The sequence below is a fragment of the Ochotona curzoniae genome, unplaced genomic scaffold (assembly GCF_017591425.1).
Source record: "Ochotona curzoniae isolate NIBS_2020 unplaced genomic scaffold, NIBS_Ocur_1.0 scaffold_2587, whole genome shotgun sequence".
NCBI classification, from domain to species: Eukaryota; Metazoa; Chordata; class Mammalia; order Lagomorpha; family Ochotonidae; genus Ochotona; species Ochotona curzoniae.
Genome location: NW_024467096.1, coordinates 17,503,249 through 17,517,949, shown reverse-complemented (window position 1 = coordinate 17,517,949; position 14,701 = coordinate 17,503,249). Strand labels below are relative to the sequence as shown.

Below are 14,701 nucleotides of genomic sequence, written 5' to 3'. Positions count from 1 at the left end.
GTCATGGAACAGAACTTAATATTCCAGGATGGAAAATGTTCCAGTGAAAGCAGACAATTGCAGCATAAAACACAAGAGGACCTGGAAAAGTTCATGGAAAGTGGAATTCAAAGATAAGTCTGATACAGGCATTGTGGCAGAGCGAGATAATCCACTCTGCGATGCTGGCATCCCATGTCAGAGCATCAGCTTGCTATCCTGTTGGATACATTCCGACAGCTTTGATTGCTGGCTGTTCTACTTCTGATCCAGCTCCCTGCAAATGTGCCTGGGAAGGCACCGAAACATGATCTAAGTGTTTGTGCCCTTTCCACGCTTGTGGGAGACCCAGATGGCACTGCGGGTTTCTGGCTTTGACTTGGCCCAACCCAGCAGATGAGGCCAGCCGATCCCTCTCTTCCTACCTCTTCCTCTATCTCTACCTCTCTGCCTATCAGATAAATAAAAACTGAAATCCATGCACAGTTTTTTTGGTTTTTTTTTTTTCACAGTGTGTATTTCCATGTACTTTCTGGAGACTCCTCCTGTGATTCTAAGCTCTACTTCCCAGACAGTGTCTGGAATCTCAAAGATGCTTTTGCTCATCTGTTTCCACATTTGATGCCCTGGCTTGCCTCTTGCTGAAAAGGCAGTTGGTGATGCGTCCTCACAGCTTGCTGTTCACAACACGTCCGTGTGAGAAATAAACGGAAAAGCAAGCTATGGCCACTTTTTCCATATCACAAAGCAACAGCTCTGTTCCCAAGCCCTGGCTCGATGGGCCGTCTACTAAATCTTAGTGGTTTCTCTAACTCTCCCTAATGGTTGAAGGAACCCCTGTGAGAACCAGGGACAGCGTCTCCTCATGTACTCCACGGGTCTCACAGCCCAGAGAGAACAAGCCCAACAAGCCGGTGGGGAAAAACAAACAGGCTGGAGCGTTTTCTGGCTGAAGGAGTCATAACCACAGCTGCACGATCCACAACTTCTCCTGCCTCGCCTCGGTAAGGGCCACCAGAACGAGTTTCGAGGGGACCCGACAGGGCAGGGCCACAATGGAAAGTCACTCACCGGCCAGGGACATCAGGAGGAGCGCGGTCGCCGCTGGCGAGAGCCGGAGCATGGCTGGGCAGGCGGGAGCTAGCGCGCGGGCTGTGCGCACGGCTGGGCTTCCGAACCTGAACCCGCAGGGCTGCTACGGGCGCTTGGACGCTTGTGCTGCGCAGTAACGCTGCAGCTCATTCACTGGTGGAAGAGGCCAAAGGTCCCGCTTTATGAGAAGTGGCGGAAAGACCCGCCCAAGGGGTGCGCTGGCGGGCGGGAACCACGAGAGCCCGGGTGCAAACGCCGGTGCTTTTCTTTCAGTCCATCTGAGTTTGGCGAGGGCGGGTACGCGGTGGGGACAGCCAAACAGCCCGGGGCCGGGCAGTTTCTGCACCGGAGCTGGCAGCTCTGCCAGCGCCTTTCTCTCACTCTTTTTCTCCCTCCTTTCAAGTACATTTCTGTAAGCCCAGGAGACAATCCTCCCTCGGTCATGAGAGGGAGTAGAAGGCGGCTTTGGACAGGGGTGCACGCATTACTTCTGGAGCTTTTATGGAGATTCCGATGCATCTCACTGGGTGGGACGCAGACAGGGCTTGAATTTGGCCCTGCTAACGCCCCAGCTGTATGACCCTGGGCTCTTTGAGCCCCAAGTCCTTCTCCCATGAAATGGGCAGTACTGGCAGGTGGTTTTGAAAACCCCAAATACTGAAATATGGAAAATACTCAATATTTTAGAAAGGCAACTGTCTTGTCTTCCTTCATCTGTTAACTAGACAAAGCAGAAGTGATCTGTCTTAGGGCTGGCTCAATGTCTGCAGCCTGTGAGGACGCCCAAGGTCAGGGCTAGCCTCAACTTATTTTCGGGGGGGGGGGGGGACAAAAACAAACAAACAAACAGATGACTTTGTCCTATTGTGTGGTTCCAAATGCTATTCAAATAAATGTACCCAAGCTTGCAATGTGTTTCAACGTGAGAGTTCAACGCGGTGGGAAGTGAAGTTAACTTAAGCCAGTGAACTGAATTTCAGCAGTTGTGTTCTGGCCTTATTGTGGATTTATTCAGCAAATGATAAACAAGCAGATACTACCCACCAAGTATCTGTTCCTCACTTTGAGTCCACAGTCACTCCACATGGGCCATGTTGTGACTACTGCGATCTATCCTACAGATAGTTAAAATGGCACAGAGAGGCCATGTGGCTTGCCCAAAGTCACTCACGTAAATACTGGACTGCATTACTGCTGAAGAGGAGTTCCAGACTAGATTTTGAGAGATCCCTTCAAGTTGCTTACTGCCTAGTTAATAACCAGTACTGACTGATACTTCTCAATGCTTATTGATATGCTATACTGGCCAGAGTGACTGGGTCTGTTTTGAGTCATACTAGAGGAATTAAATCATCAGGGATGGGTTTAGGTAGCAGGACTTGGAAAGGTAATGGGAGAATAATGACAATAGTTTTCCTAAAAGGAATGCCCACCAGGTGTCCAACACTATGTGGTGCATGTGGCAATTCTACGAAGGTAGCTTTTTCTTAACTCTCCATTTTGTTGGTGTTGAAACTGAACTATGTAGCATCACATAACAGACTGGCACGGGCTGCGAAGGTTTGTGTGGTCTGAAGCCTGCATCCTTTCTGCTGGGCCAGCAATATCTCAGAAGTGGGGAGCACAGAATACCAGCAGTGATGGAGGATAGGATAGGTCAAGATGGCACCACACTAGAGATGCTGAAAACGCCAAAAAGGAGTGCAGTCTCAGCCTAGGATGCAATGGAGAGAACAGGGAGAAGGGACCATGAAGGCTGACACAGGCGACATTGTAAATTCATGTGGCTCCACCTGGACTGCCCAGCCCTAGAGGCAGGCACCTGGAGCAGCATCAGGCTCCACTGCACCCGCGCAGCACTGAGCAAGCACGGATGTGAGTGTCGGTCTGTGCTCAGGTGGGCAGTGGCTCTTCTCCAAGCGGTCTCAGAACAAACATCAATTCTATCGCCCACCATCACTGGCTCAGGGCTCCCTCCAAGCCACCTATGGCTTCCATCCACCTGCCTTCTGCCAGACCCAGCCAAGCCATCTATTCCCACGTGTCTCCTTGAAACCTCCCTGAGGAAGGGGGCTGAACAACTCCCAGCTGCCAGTTCCATTTATTGCACCTTTTTTCCTCCGACACAATAAAAGTCAAATTAATTGGCTCATACAAAAAAAATAGATAAACAAAAAATAAAATCCTGGAAATTGGGGGCAAGACCATGGTTGAACAGGTTAATCCTCCACCTACAAGCACCAGCATACCATATGGGTGCCCTTTTGTGGCCGAGCTGCTCTACTTGCCAATGTAGCTCCCTGTTTATGGTCTTGGGAGGCAGAGGAAGATGGCATAAGTCCCTGGGACTCTGCATACATATGGGAGATCCAGAAGAGGGTTCTGGTTTCACATCAGCTCAGCTGTGGCCCTTGCAGTCATTTTGCGAGTGGGCCATTGGAAGGATGATCTTTCTCTATGTCTCTCCTCTCTATAAATCTGCCTTTTAAAAAAAAATTACTTATTTTTTGGCCCAGCGCTGTGGCCCCTAGCAGCTGAAGTCCTCACCTTGAATCCTCCAGGATCCCATATGGTCACTGGTTCTAATCCCAGCAGCACTACTTCTCATCCAGCTCCCTGCTTGTGGCCTGGGAAAGCAGTCAATAGATTGCCCAAATCTTTGGGACTCTGCACCTGCATGGGAGACCTGGAAGAAGTTCCTGGCTTCAGATCAGTGCAGCACTGACCATTGCGGTTACTTGGGTAGTGACTCATCAGATGGAAGATATTCTTCTCTGTCATTAAAAAAAAAAAAAAAAAGATATTTTTAACCATTAGGGTACCATGCCAGGCCGAAATAAATAAATCTTTAAAATAATCCTGGAGGGCCCGGCACGGTGTCCTGGTGGCTAAAGTCCTCGCCTTGAACACGCCAGGATCCCATATGGGCGCCAGTTCTAATCCTAGCAGCTCCACTTCCCATCCAGCTTCCTGCCTGTGGCCTGGGAAGACAGTTGAGGACGACCCAAAGCTTTGGGACTCTGCACCGGTGTCGGAGACCTGGAAGGGGTTCCTGGGTCCTGGCTCCGGATTGGCATAGCACCGGCCATTGTGCTCACTTGGGAAGTGAATCATTGGACGGTAGATCTTCCTCTCTATCTCTCCTCCTCTCTGTATATCTGACTTTGTAATAAAAATAAATAAATCTTAAAAAAATAAAATAATCCTGGAAACTAGAGTGGGCACTGTAGTGCAGTGTTAAGCCATAGCGGAGGACACCCACATCCCACAGTAGAATGGAGTCCTGCCTCTGCTGCTGCTTCCTGCTCATGCATATATCAGGAATTGGCAGACAATGGCTCAATTACTTGGATCTCCGCCATTCCAAGAATAATCTGATTGAATTCCTGGTTAAAATAAACTTGCCTCCAAATCCTGAACACCATGTTCAAATTTATAGTATCCTTAGCTGTTCTCCATGCTTCTAAGATGCTCAGGACTGAGAACCACGGTAACTGGTGGGAGAGACTCTTCCATGAGGAGTTCAGTTAGCTCTGCTCAATAAAACTAATGCAGCCCTAGGCAAGCAAACACTGAAGGAATTCATTACCTCTAAACTGGCCTTACAAGAAATCCTTAATGGAGCTCTACATCTAGAAGCAGATGGATGTGAAATGCACATAAAAGCAAGACTTCCTGGTACAAAAGACACAAAGGAGCAGGAGAAAGGAATTGAACATTACCATCACAATAAGTCATAATCCCAAACATGAGAAAGCAAGAACGAAGCATATACAGAACAAGCAGGAAATAATAGGAGTACACTTTTACCTACCAATAATAACCTTAAATTGAAATGGATTAAATTTATCCAAGTAAAAGATGAGTGCTACCTGTAAGAAATTCATGTCACTGGTAAAGCGGCACCATTAGGGACTGAAAGTGAAGAAATGCAAGAAGATACTCCATGCAAATGGACACCAAAAGCAAGCAAAAGTAGTTCTATTTATATCTCATGAAAATAGGCAGTAAGTCAAAAACTAAAAAAGACACAAAAATTGCATCATATGATAAAGGAATTGATTCAGCAAAATGATACAACAACTGTAAATATATGGGCACCCAACACTTCAGCCCAAATACATAAGTATTTCAAGATGTATGTGGGAAAAAATGGAACTAAATGATAAATTTTGGGGGTGGGCATTTGGCCTAGCAATCAAGATGCTGGTTAAGACACTCAGATCCTGCTTGGAATACCTAGATTCACTTCCTGACCGGCTCCTGATTCCGGCTGGTAGAGCAGACCTGTGAAGCAGTGGTGATGGTTCAATTGGTTGAGTTCCTAGAAGAACCAGGTTGAGCTCCTAGCTGCTTCCTTGGGGCTCTGGGTACTATGGGCATTTAGAAAGTGAACCAGCAGCTAATGGTGGCATGCTCTCTTTCCTCTCAAATACACAAAATTTTAAAAAGACAATTTATTTTAGTGCAAAAATATTTTGAAATCCATGTACAATTTTTTCAAAATCTTCTCATGTGCATTGCATGGATAAAGCAGATATTTTAAGTGCAAAGGGAGAGATAGTTCCCAATGCAGTAATTCTTTCAGCAATGGGAAGATCACCCATCAGTAGTCATTGCAGTTAAACTCTACAGAAGGCCAGTGAACTTAACAGCATCCACAGAACAGCTCATCCGACAACTGCAGAATCCACATTCTCCTCACCCAAACATTCTCCAAGACAGATAAGAGAAACTGCAAAACAAGCCGCAACAAGTTTTTTGTCGGTTTTTACCCCCAAAGATTTATTTATTTAAAAGGCAGAGAGATGAAGGGAAAGAGAGAGAGAGATATCTTCTGTCTGCTGATTCACTTCCCCAAATGGCCACTATGGTTAGGGCTGAGCAGCTCTGCAGCCAGGAGCCAGGAGGTTCTTCAGGTACTCCAAAGCATTTGGCCAATCCTCCGCTGCTGCTCTTCTAGGCTTCTTCAGAGGATTGGAAGTAGAACAGCTGGAACTAGAACCAGTGCCCATATGGGATGCTGGGTTGCAGTTTTACCTGCTGGCCCCTCAACAAGTTAAAAAAATAATAAAAATATGTCTTTCCTGACCACAATGGAATAAAACTAGAAATCAACAAGAGAAATTTGAAACTGTAAAAGCACATGGAAATCAGAGAACTTGCTCCTAGATGGCCAATGACTCAATGAGGAAATTAAAGTTTTTTTTAACTTGAAGCAAACAAAAATAGAAATACGTTATGCCAAAACCTATGCAATAGAGAAAAAGAAGCACTAAAAGGAAGTTTTAGGGTAGTAAATGCCTACACGAAAAAAAGGAGAAAGGTACTCAAATAAACAACCTAACAGTATGTTCAGGAAGTAGAAAACAAAGCATAAATCAAACCCCAAATTAGTAAATGAACAAATTGGGTAACTAAACAGAAATTGATACACAAATCAAAAACTACAAGGAAATATGAATGTCAATGAAACAAAATTGACAAACCTTTAGCTAGACTAGGAAAAAAAGAGGAAATAATCAGACAAAATCAGAGAGGAAAAGGGAGATATTATAACTGATACCATATCATAAGAAACTCCTATGAACAATTATGCATTAAGGAATTAGAATCGTCTGAGAAACAGGCAAACTACTGGACACATATAACCTACAAGATTAAATAATAGAAAAGACCAATAATGAATAATGGGATTAAACCAGTTATCAAGTCTCTCTTCAAAAGAAAGGTCTGGAACTACACTGTTGAATTCTACCAAGCATGGGAAGAAGAGCTAATATCAACAGAATGAAAAAGGAAGAGTTATTGTTCATTAGAGCCTCTTCAGTGTGACATGCACAGTATGAAAACTTGTTTTTCTGTGATAACCTGTCTTATTTACAGGCATCTGTGCCAACTTGATAATCATTTGTAAAAGTTCTTTACAGCTCAAGGACATTTCCCCCATTGCTTTATGTTTTAGAAGTGTATTTCTCTTTGACTTGTAACTGCTTTTCTCCTATACAGATGTTCCATGATTGTGACTGGGTTATACGACCAAAAAGCCATAATGAGGGTGTAGACTCAGGGATGCCTGACGGTTTGTCTGATGCAGAGTTAGGGTACAGAGTGGGGGCAGGGTTTTCGGTGGGGGATATGTGAGAGAAGGAAGAGGTGGTACATCATTCAAGCTGACTCCAAAACCTGAATCTCAGGAGGGTGAGCAAATATTGTGCTCTCATGGGCCTCTTTTTTTTTTTTTAACAGTCACAGCTTTAAAAAAAAATGTTATTTATTTTTATTGGAAAATGAAACTTTACAGAGAAAAAAGACAGATCTTCCATCGGCTGGTTCACTCCCCAAGCAGTCATAATGCTCAGAGCTGAGCTGATTCGAAGCCAGGAGCAAGGAGCGTCTTCCGGGTCTCCCACTTGGGTGCAGGGTCCCAAGGCTTTGGGCCGTCCTCGACTGCTTTCCCAGGCCACAAGCAGGGAGCTGGAAAGGAAGTGGAGCAGCTGGAATATGAACCGGCACCCATATGGGATCCCAGCACATGAAAGGTGAGGACTTTGGCTGCTAGTCTACCACACTGGGCCCGCCTTCTTCTTTATGGAACAACATGTGTAAAGGTTGCCAGAAAGGACAAACAAGTACAATACTTTACATGTTACACTGGTTAGGCTAAAAATGAGGATGAACGGGTTTCAGAAAGTGGAGTACTCAAGTATGTGGACAGAAACAGTGAGAACTTCAAAAAGCTAATCAGGGGCCTGGCGCTGTGGCCTAGCGGCTAAAGTCCTCCCCTTGAAAGCGCTCGGATCCCATATGGGCGCCAGTTCTAATCCTAGCAGCTCCACTTCCCATCCTGCTCCCTGCCTGTGGCCTGGGAAAACAGTCGAGGATGGCCCAAAGCCTTGGGACCCTGCACCCGTGTGGGAGACCTGGAGGAAGTTTCTGGCTCCTGGCTTCGGATTGGCACAGCACCGGCCATTGCGCTCACTTGGGGAGTGAATCATCAGATGGAAGATCTTCCTCTCTATCTCTCCTCCTCTCTGTATATCTGACCTTATAATAAATAAATCTTTAAAAACAAACAAAAAGCGAATCGGGGCAATAATAGGCAGAGGGCAAGGTGCGAGGAGCTGCTCTTGGAAAGAAGGCAGCTGGCCTGCAACAGAAACATGTAGATGGGAAAACAAAAAGAACCAGTATAAGCACCAGGAAGTGGATGCAGTAGCAACATCATCAGACCTGATCTCCTGGGAAGAAAAGGACCCCCTACTGATCCCTACTGTTCAAATGAAGAAACAGCCATGAGCACAATGACAGTGAAGGAAAAGATCCATGAAAAACTAAAACCATGGCTTGTTGATGCTTGGGACTTACTTATCAGACCGAAGCAACTCCTTTACCCTCATGCCAATTCGGGGTTCCTTTCTGAAGGACTGTGCAAATTGTAAGAAATCTCGTGGAAAGAGATAATAAGAAGTATGCTGTCAAGCCGTGGGAGGGAAGAAAGAATACTTCAGCGTAATGCTGGGCCCTCAGCTGCTCTACACATTTGAGAGGGTATGCAGAAATCCTCGCCGATCACCCCCAATGCACCCCATCCCACGGAATGCAGTGCCACATCTACTGCAATGGCTTGCCTCGTTGGAGCGATGTTGGCTCACGCACCTCTGAATGGGCAGACTTCCATGCAGTGCCAGTGCTTATGAAGTAGCGCCCCCTGAGTACCACTGGAAGCTAAGCTAAGAGGCACATTCACTCTCTCACTCGTGTTTGTACCTCTGTGAACACATTTTTGTTCTTGGTCCTTCACTTCTGTTATTGTGTAACAGAACTGATGCTTGATTTTGGATTTTTTTGTTTAAGTTTTATTTTGGGCCTGGCATGATAGATTAGTGGTAAAAGTCCTCAACCTACATGTACTGGGATCCCATATGGGTGCTGGTTAATATCCTGGAGGTCCCACTCTGGGTGTTACAGCCACTTGGGAAGTGAACCAATGGACAGAAAATCTTCCTCTCTGTCTCTCCTCCTCTCTGTATATCTGACTTTCCAATAAAAATAAATGACTGTTTTAAAAAAATTATTTTTACTTGAAAGGCAGAGTTACACAAACACTACACACAGAACAAGAAAGAGAGACAAGGAGAGACACTACCCAAATGGCCACAATGACCAGAGCTGAGTCAGTCCATAGCCAGAAGCCAGGAGCTTCTTCCGTGTACAGGAACTCAAGGACTTGAACAATCCTCCACTGCTTCCCTAGGCCATAATCAGGGAGCTGGATTGGAAGTAGTGCAGGCAGTACTAGGACCAGCCCCCACAAAGGATGAGAATAATGCAGGCAGAGGCTTAGCCTGCTACATCATGACACCAACTTTCTGCTGATTTTAAACCCCACCACCACCAACAAAATCAAAGGGGTTGCTATTTCCTTTTTTCTTTTCTAATTTCAACGTTACCATCACTGTATTCAGTAATGGACAACAGAGGGACATGCTGTGGAGTTCTCTCTACTGCCTAGTTAACTAAGCTATTTTTGAATGATTCTATTCCTCTGACACTAGGCACTTTTATGGTTTTTTTTTAAAATTTAATTTTTTTATTACAAAGTCAGATATACAGAGAAGAGAGACAGAGAGGAAGATCTTCCATCCGATGATTCTCTCCCCAAGTGACCGCAACAGCCAGGGCTGCACCGATCCAAAGCCAAGAGCCTAGGAGCCAGGAGCTCTTCCGGGTCTCCCAGATGGGCGCAGGGTCCCAAGGCTTTGGGCCGTCCTCGACTGCTTTCCCAGGCCACAAGCAGGGAACTGGATGGGAAGTGGAGCTGCTAGGAATTAGAACTGGCACCCATATGGGATCCCGGCGGGTTCAAGGTGAGGACTTAGCTGCTCAGCCACAGCGCTGGGCCCACTATGCACTTTTGTAATGTGTGTCAATGCTACATGACAAAATGCTTTGATTCCTAGTGCCAAAGGTTGAATTTTGTGTGTGAAACTGAACACACTAATCCATCTATGTTCTTTCAATATGGTGCTTAATGTGAAGAGTCCATCCTTGCAAAGCCATCCTTGCTGTTCCTTCAGCATTTTATCTCTGCTCAAATTACTGAAGAACAGTGGCTGTTTCACGGAGTTTGTGTCTAATGTATGGTTTAACATGATAGACACAGTGCATTACGTAGTGGCAATTTTCTGGTAAAGATTATTTGAAAGATTTATTTATTTGTATTGGAAAGTCAGATATACAGAGAGGAGGAGAAACACAAAAGAAGATCTTTCATCCAATGATTCACTTCCCAAGTAGCCGCAACGGCCAAAGCTGAGCTGATCTGAAGCCAGGAGCCTCTTCCAGGTCTCCCTGGAGGGTACAGAGTCCCAAGGCTTTGGGCTGTCCTCAACTGCTTTTTCAGGCCACAAACATGGAGCTGAATATGAAGTGGAGCATCCAGGACACCAACTGGCACCCATATGGGATCCTGGTGCAGGCAAGGCAAAGACTTTAGCCACTAGGCTACTGAGCCAGGCCCAGTTTTACGGAAATGTTGATCTTTTAGGTGTTTGTTTTCAGATCTCCAATAAATTTTTTCTTTAAATTGCAAAAAATCCATAAGTTTAAAATATCATAATTCAAAAATGTATTTAATATATCTAATTCATCAACCCCAATAGCTTAACCTATCCTACGTAAAACATGTTCAGAAAACACACTAGCCTACAGTTGGGAAAAACCATCTAACATGAAGGCTATTGTAAAATAAGTTGTTGATTATCTTACATAATTTATCAAATATCTGTGTCTAAAAGGCTACTGGCAGCCTGGTTCATTAGACAGTGCTGACTATTCACCCTCAGGATTGCACCCTGCGCTGTAAGACATCACTCTACAGCCAATAGCCTACCTCTAGTCTGAAGAAAATCACAATCCAAAATATGGCTTTTACCAAATCTGTCAAAGTTGAAAAATCCTAATTTGAGCCATCATACAGAGGGAACTGTCGCTAAGGTTTTTTTTTAAAGATTTATTTTTATTATTTTTTTCATTGGAAAGGCGGATATACAGAGAGGAGAGAGAGAGAGAGGAAGATCTTCCGTCCAATGATTCACTTCCCAAGTGAGCGCAATGGGCCGATACTATGCCGATCCAAAGCCAGGAGCCTCTTCCGGGTCTCCCACACGGGTGCAGGGTCCCAAAGCTTTGGGCCGTCCTCGACTGCTTTCCCGGGCCACAGGCAGGGAGCTGGAAGGGGAGTGGGGCTGCCGGGATTAGAACCGGCGCCCATATGGGATCCCGGGCGTGCAAGGCGAGGACCTTAACCACTGCGCCACCGTGCCGGGCCTGTTGCTAAGTTTTTGTTTCTTAGGCTACGTCAGTTAAAGTTTCCTGTTGTTTTCTCTTACACAAATAAGCAAATCTGTTATGAACTTAGTAGAGAGTTTAAGTTGTACAGTCAGAAAACATTTGTTTTTAAAATAATGGTTATTGACAGCAAGGCTGGACTTTTTCCTTTTCTGTCCACTAGGAGGCAGATGGAGCTACTCTAGATGGTGCTAGGCAGAGGGCAGCTTTTCTCCTAGTAAACTTTAAAGGGTAAAAGTATAGTTTTGGTTAAGTCCCTTCTAGCTTTTTGTCTCACCTAATGGTGATAAAAGTGAAGCTGTCCACAGATCTCAGAACCATTTCTAGTGTGTATTCAGCCTGGATTTCTGGAGCTCTCTTCAGTAGATCATCTACTGAACATCTAAGGACAGTATCTGGGCTTACTTCTGTTGCTCTAGAGAACACTGGAGGCACCATGGTGCCAGCAAGAGTCAAGTTTCCTGTGAGCCAGCTACTAGGCCTGGAGCACCATTTCATTTAATCCTCACAGAAAGACTCCAAGGGGGCTACCCCCTTTCCACACAGTGAAAGCTTAAGAATTGAAGGCAAGCAGCAGGCATTAGGCCTATGGTCAAGATGCCTCCCATATCAGAGTTCTCCATCTGATTCCCAGCTTCCAGCTCATGCAGGCCTTGGGAGGTGGCAGTGACAATGCATGCACCATGGGGCAGATCTGTATTGCATTCCTGGCTCCTACTTTTGGCCTTGGCCTAGCCCCAGCTGTTGCAGGCGTTTGGGAGCTTTGTCTGTCTATGCCTCTCAGGTAAATTATTTAAAAGGAGAACAAGAAGAAGAATGGAAGGCACATTGAGCTGGGCTCCATCCTGGGTCTGAGGGACCTCCAAAGCATGGCTGACTGCTCCTGCCTCAGGGGGTGTTAAGCCACAGGGCTAATTTCTGCCTAATCAGCCCCAGGAGCTACCTAGCTCTCATGAAGGCAGTGATCTCAGAATTCACCTCTTACTGAGCTGGCTCAGAACTCTGTGCAGAGGTGTACTCTGTAAATCAGAGTTTAGACTTATACATTACAGTGTAGATCAATGTGTCTCTAAGTGTGTTTTTCCTCTGCAAACCAATCAAGAGTCAAGAGAAAATACAGTTCCAATAGTCATTGAGAGGGAACTGGTACATTTCTATTAAAAAGTTGTAAAACCTTGTAGAAAACTAAAAAACACCAGTAATCTATAAGCACTCTAAGGTATTTGCTATTTATTTTAGAGAAACAATATTTGCTCAAGAAAGCAAGGATTAGAATAGAGGCACAGTGAGTAAAGCTGACACTCTCAATGCTGGTATTCTATATTGGGTGCCTGTTCAAGTCCCGGGTACTCTGTTTCTGATTCATCTCCTTGCTAATGTGCCTGAGAAAGCAACAGAGGATGGTCTAAGCATCTAGACTGGGCTCCTGCCACCCACATAAGGGATCCAGATGGAGTTCAGGCTCCTGGCTTCAGCTTGGATCGGACCGGGCCATTGCTGCCATTTAGGGAGTAAATCCATGGATAGAAGAATTAACTGTCTGTCTTCCTGTTTTTTTTTTTTCTTTTCTTCTCTTCTTTTCTTATGTCTCCTTGTTTCTTTCACTCTCTTTTTTAATCACCCATCCTTTCAATTAAACAGATTTTTTTTTAGATTTTTTTTGTTTATTGGAAAGTCAGACAGATATCTTCCATCCACAGGTTCACTCCCCAAATGGCCACAATATTCAGGGCTGGTCAGACCAGAGCCAGGAGCTTCTTCTGAGTCTCCCACAGGGGTTCAGGGACTCAAGCAGTTGGGCTGTCCTTCACTACTCTCCGAGACGCATTAGCAAGGAGTTGGATGGAAGTGGGGTGGCACCCACATGGGATGCTGGCACTGCCAGTAGGACCTTAACCTACTACATACAGCACGGACCCCAGGCGATGCTTTACATAAGTCAATTCTAAGACCATTCAGGCCTTTTTCCGATTTGGCATCCAGTCATCCCTATGCCAGGCCTAGACCAGCCCAGTGCCTGACTATCAACCCTAACTGAATTCAGACAGCCCTTAGCTGTGAATTTGGTTTGCCACTTACTTGCTCTAGTTTTTGCTGTGGTCTGAATGTTTGTGTCTCCCCTCTCCCAATCCCTATGCTGAAATGAAACTAGGCTGGCTACATTAGGAGATGGCTAGTTTTGTGTGATTTGGTCCTATTAATGCTTTAATAAAGGAGTCCATAAAAATTGAATTAGCCCTGTGTACCACTCAAGATTTTCAGTAAGATGTCTATGCATAAACAAGCTCTCCCAAGACACTGAATTTTTCAGCATTTGGATCTTTGACTTCTCAGCTTCTGGAATTATGAGAAATAAATTTCTAACCTTACAGCAGCCCGAATGGACAAAGTCAACCTTACTCATTAAGCCCCGGTTACTTATCTGTAAATTGAGATGATATTATTTCTTTGCATGTAGTTGCGCTGTTTGTTCAGGAAGCTAATGGATACTATCAATTCAGATATTCATTTTTGTCAACTTTATGGAGGTAGAATTTGCATAGTGATCTTTCAATTCCATTTCTACCAACTTAAAAACACTTTACTATTCAGGGGCTGGCATCGTGGTGTAGCAAGCCAAGCCTATACCCGTGGGGCCAACATGGGAGACCGGTTCATATCCCAGCTGCTCCACTTCCCATCCAGCTCCCTGCCTGGGGCCTGGGAAAACAGAGTGGGATGACCCAAGCCCTTGGGACTCTGCATCCACATGGGAGATCCGGAATGGCCACTGTGGTCCTTTGGGGACTAAGTGAATCAGCAGATGAAAGATCCTCCCTTCTTTCTGTCAATCTGCCCTTCCAATAAAAACGAAGCTTAAAAAAAAAAAAAAAAAAAAAAGCGGTGGTCGCTATTTTTAACTGCTTGAGCGAGAGCCACGGGTGTCCCCGACAAGGCAAGGACTTCAGGGCACACTCGGCTTGCTTGGCTACCTCAAAGCAGGACGGGAAGCACGGGGAGCCACAGGGCGCCCTCTTCTGACGCAAGATCGAGTCCTCACTTCCTAACCCCGGTCCCAAAGGATGAAGCAAGCCCGCCAATGCGGTCGCCCAGAAATGCCAGCGAGAAAACTCACGAAGCCCCCAGTAAGCCGAGAGCAGCACGCCAGACCTAATCCAGCGGGTTTCCTCAGACTTCGGTGGCCTGCCCACGTCGCCTAGCACCCAAACCAGTGCCCACGCCGGCCCCCCCATTCCATCCCTCCAATGCTTGCCCCTGCAGTCTCGAGTGGGAGCTG

At 45.6% G+C, this 14,701-nt stretch overlaps 1 pseudogene; it reads left to right on the top strand.

Annotated features, from left to right (window-relative positions):
- The first annotated feature begins 1,034 nt into the window (after positions 1–1,034).
- On the top strand, positions 1,035–8,776 carry LOC121171114 (annotated as a pseudogene).
- The last annotated feature ends 5,925 nt before the right edge of the window (positions 8,777–14,701 follow it).